Below are 5,179 nucleotides of genomic sequence, written 5' to 3' on the forward strand. Positions count from 1 at the left end.
TGAGAGACAGAGCATGAACGGGGGAGGGGCAGAGAGAGAGGGAGACACAGAATCGGAAACAGGCTCCAGGCTCTGAGCCGTCAGCCCAGAGCCCGACGCAGGGCTCGAACTCACGGACCGCGAGATCGTGACCTGGCTGAAGTCGGACACTTAACCGACTGCGCCACCCAGGCGCCCCTCAGGTCCTCTTTATAAAACAAACCGGCCCCAGAATTTGGCGCGTTGCCGTTTGTTGCAGAATCTCGGGCCTTGACGGGTGGGGGCGTGAGCAGTGGCCCCCACCATGTGGGTCCTTGGGGGCAAAGCTCAGGGACCCTCCCTGCGGCCCCAGCAGGTCTCGGAGCGGTGACGGGCCTGCCGCCAGCTTTCAGCGGTTTGGATGCGGTCAACACGGCTGCTTTCTGAATCAGTCTGATCTTTCCAAACTATATGTGTGTCAGTTTAAATGAGCTTCTTGTAGATGGTGTAGAGCAGATTTTTATTTGTCTGATCTGTTTTTTGCCCAGATGAGACATCCTCTGTATACTCATGAGGAAATTCATTTCATTACGTGGTTACCTGGATTTTACACTATACTTCTAACGGACCTATGGACGATGCTTCTGCCATCTGGGCGTCTGGTCCGAGGCAACGAGAGGCCACAGCTCGCAGAACGTTTGGGGGTCCCTGCAACACTGAGCCCCAGTGTCAAAACGTGTGCCTTCCGGGTGGTGTGCAGGTTGATCAGAACTCGTGTCTCCACTTAGGCTGAGATAGAGACTTAATGAGCATTTCTCTCCCCCGGGGAGCGCCAGCCGCTTAGTTCCCGTTTTGCTGCCGGACGCCACACCTCACTGGCCTGGGTGACAGGCTTGGTGAGATTCAGAGGCTAGAGGGGCGGGTGGGTCGGTGGGTCTTTTGGTCCTGAGGGAGGGGCCTGGCCAGGGGCCTAGGAGTCACCTCAAATGAGGGGATCTCCACTCTTGCTCACCCCTGGCTGGCATGCGGGGCGAGGGACGTGGGTCCTGGGGAGGCACCTGTCGGGGGGAGGTCGGTCCTTCTCAGAGGCCAGGCTGGCAGTGGGCAGTGGGAGGGCGTCGGACAGAGTGGCCGGCCAGTGGGGAGCCCACGAGCCCCGAGGCACCTGTGGGAGGCAGGGGGGACCGTGGGAGGGTGATGGGGCGGAGCACGGCCTGTCCCCACCCAGGACCCGCCACTGGCAGTCAGGCCTTCTCTCGCAGCTTCTGAGGAAGCCGAGCCCCAGTGGTTCTGCCCAGAGCACAGACAGAGTCAGCCCGGCCGTCCGCTTCCTGCTGTCCCCTCTGTCCCGTGGGCCCATCCCACGGCTGCCGACGGCACCCGGCTTTCTGCGAGCTCAGGGCTGGTCTGAGGGATGTCTGTCCGTCGAGATGTCTGTGACCCTCACTCCTCAAATCACAAGGGGTTGGAAACGTCTGCGCTTGCTCTGCACAAGGGTGCAAGCGTCGGGCGTGAGGCCGAGGGCCGAGACGGGGGCCGGGTCGTCGGGGGAGGCCCCTGCCGGCCCAGGCAGGCCTCCAGGTGGCTGCCATCTGGGGAGGCGATCCCACTTTGCACGTGGCCCCTGTTGGCAGGTCTGAGTCTGCACGCTCGGGATGGGCCCGGGGGCCAGCTGGCACTGGCCAGACCCACGTCACGGGGGGACAAAGGCCGTGGTGGCCTCCACTGGCTGCCAGTGTGCTCTGCCTTGGGAAGAGTGTACTCAAGGGACAGACGTAACCAGAAGCGGCAGAATCCTGGCGGCGGCTGGCCTCCGTGTGATGGCTGGGGTGGGGTTCTGTGTTCGTACCCCAGACAAACCGGCTGGAGACAGACAGAGGAGGGAAACACAATCACAGCCTCTGCAGGGGGACCTCACTCCTCACTCGGGGCCGGGCTGACCGAGGCCCCTCCGTCCGGTGACGGCATGCTGTCCACCACGGCTCCCGCAGCTGCCGTGGCCAGCCCACACGTGGCCCCATCACTGATGCCAGGTCGCGGTCACCTGTCTGGTAGGGCAGGCCCGTGGACCGTGGAGTGCGGGGAGCACGCTGCCTCCTTCCAGCCCAGATCCCGATGGACGCTTCATGCTCCCAACAGGCTCTCTCTTCTGCTGCTTAATCTTTGCCGGGACAGCTTTGGGGACCTGCGGGCGGCTCCCAATCGTCAGTCCCCTCGTGGGCTGGCCGGCTGGATCCCCCGGACGCTGCTGGTCCTCACCTTGGACTTCCAGCAGCTCGCCTGTGCGGGGATTGTGCCACCGCCCGGCTCAGCCGGCCCCGCGGCCAGGGGAGGCCCTGCGGGCCGGGCAGTTCCCTGGTCGCCGAGGAGCGGGAGGAAGGACGTCCCGCACAGGAATGCCATCTCTGCTTTTGAGGGAAAGGAGGAGCGTCCCTCCCCGCCAGCAGCGCACTGACCCCCACCCGCGGCCAGCCCTGTTCTTCTCCACGAACAACCCTTCCCCGTTTCCTCCCGAGACCTGACAGAGCGGCCCTTCCCTCTCTCTCCAGACTCGCCAGCAGTCCCGGATGGCAATTCTCTGCTGTTCTCGAAGAAACTCATTTCGCCGGTAAAATGAGTGGCTATTGTACTTTTCAGGTTGACAACCCCCCCTCAGGAAAGGACGCCTTTCCCTTCCCAAGACCACCGACTTCTCCCGCCTCCCTGTGTCACACCCGTCCCTCCTGACTGTCCCGGCGTGATGGGGGACCCGGCCCATCTTCCCGTGGCCTCTGGAGGCCTCACGGGCCCTGGGCCATCTGCGTAGGTTACTTAGGGGCCAAAGGAGAGACTTTTATTCTTTTCAGAATGGGGCTTGGACCAGAGAAGCAGCCATCCGGGTAGGCAGATAGTGAAAAGAATATGGTCAAGTTCTCTTATCACGTTCTTCCAGATCCTCTCAGACTTTCTGAATTTACACAAAAAAAGTCAAAGAGAAATGTGCTCTGTCCACTCCCACCCTCGGTGTTTACGAAGGCAGGGGTGAGCTCTGTCCCTGGTTCCCCCGGAGAGACCTCTGCAGGTAGGGCCATGAGTGCCCACCTTTGTCACCCCAGCCGTCTGCAGTAGAACCGCCCTGTTCCTGGGTTTCCAGGCCGTGAGTGCAACCCACTGCCTCCCTCAAGGGGCGTGCTGGGTGGTGACAGGCTTGTCCTCCCCCCCCTCCCCTTGCACCTTGAGACTGGCTTCACCAGTTCCTCTCCTGATGCCATCTGTGCCCCCGTCTCTCCCTCTCGGCTCCGGTTCTGTGCCTTACCTACCTCGTTCCCTTGAGCTGCCGCCTGTCCCCTCCCCGGGCTCTCGCCACATGGGGCTGTCACGGGCTCTATCACACGGCGTCACGTGTCCAAATGACAGCACCGGGCGAAGTTCCGCACGGTTAGCTTTCCCACGTCAGCCTGTAGCTGTTTGTCCCCGTGAAGTCTCATTGGCATGAGGTCAAACAGCCACGTGGGCCATTCCTTTGAGCCACGGCCCACATCAGTCTTCCGGGTGCAGCTTTGCCGGGGAAGGGCCGCCCAGCTGGGCCCCAGCATCCGCGTTCCCCGAGTGGATGCTTCCGGGCCACCGCATTCCTAGACCCCTTGCATGAAGGTGGGCCCCAAAGATACCCAGTGTCCTGAAATAGTGAAATTCAAGTCCATTCCTAAGAGAGTTTTTCGTAAGATTAGAAAAACCGCTTCTAAGATTCATACGAAAGAGCAAAGCGCCAGGAGCGGCCAAGAGGTCTGAAGAGCAAAAAGTGGGCTTGACCCTCCGGGGCCCACAGAGCTTCCCCGCTGCCCGGCCCCCAGGCCTGATGGTGACGTGGCGCAGGCCCCTCTCAGGCAAAGTTGGCGGCTTGGAGGAGACCTTGGACCACAGCCGGGCACGGTGACGTCTAGTTCTGGGCGAAGCTCTCTGACCTCTGCACACCTGGGCTGCGTGGGTGTGCCTGAGTGTGCGCTCTGAGTGTGGGGAGGGAGTGTGGGGGTGGATGTGAGGCCCCTGGGGAGGCACACCCGTCCTCTGATGGGACGTGGAAGTGGGGGAGCATCACCAGGGGACAAGCCTGCTGACCGAGGATGACGCCGACCCAGAGAAGACGGCGGTGAGGGCCGGGGGTGGGCCGCTCCTCAGACCCTCGTCCAGACCTACTGCTGGCGAGCGAGGGGCGGCCCGAGCCGATGGCCGGCTGGTCCCAAGGAGGCAGGCGGCTGCCCGCCCAGCCAGGCCACGCGCCCGGGAGAGCGCGGCACACGCGGGCCCTCGGAGGCCCCGAGGTACCGCCGGCTCAGCCCCACCGTGCACTCCCACGCACATGCGTGTGCACTCCCACGTGCACATTCACAAATGTGGGCTCACAGTGGACACCCCCACGTGCACACACGGGAGCTCCCGGGCGATCGCTGCTTTCCTGGCGCTAAACTGGAAATAAGACCCTGTGACAGGTTTAGGTGTACAAATTGTCAGAATAACTTTTATTTTTTAAATTAGCCACCGGGGCGCCTGGGTGGCTCAGTCGGTTGAGCGTCTGACCCTTGATTTCGGCTCTGGTCAGTATCCCAGGGTCGTGAGATCCAGCCCGTGTGGGGCTCCGCCCTGGGTGCGGAGCCTGCTTGGGATTTTCTCTCCCTCTCTCTCTGCCTCCCCTGCTCCCGCTCTCTCTCAGAATAAAGAAACACGTAACACTGTTTTCCTTTCATTAGAACAGCACCCTCTGACTTTCTGATTTCGTGTTTCCTCCCACCATGGAAACCGGGGTCTGGGCTTCTAGTTTATGTCTGGGGCTCAGCGGTTGGAGGGCTGGATACTAGGTCCTGAGGCCCGAGGCCTCCCACCGGGGACGAGCCGGAGACGTGGGCAGTCAGGGTGAGGGCCCCTCCGCGAGCGACTGGAGATCCCGGGGGCCAGCCCGCGCCGCCCCGGCCACCACCTTGTCACCTCAGCCTGCTCGCCTCCCCACGCTCGCCTGAACCCACATCTGGTGCACATTGTCCGGCAGCAAACCCATGGTTCTGGTCTTCAAAAAATACATACCTTATGAGCCAGCTTACGTACAAGTGAAATAAATGTAAATATTCTTCCTTATATTCAGAAACACGGCCTTGAGTTGGAACTGAGTGGTTAACAGTAAACCAGGCGCGGCACCAAGCAAACCTTCCACCTAAACCCCGATGGATTCTCGGGACTCTGGGCCGAT

Source organism: Herpailurus yagouaroundi, unplaced genomic scaffold, assembly GCF_014898765.1.
Source record: "Herpailurus yagouaroundi ecotype Mexico unplaced genomic scaffold, PumYag 217, whole genome shotgun sequence".
Classification (NCBI taxonomy): Eukaryota; Metazoa; Chordata; class Mammalia; order Carnivora; family Felidae; genus Herpailurus; species Herpailurus yagouaroundi.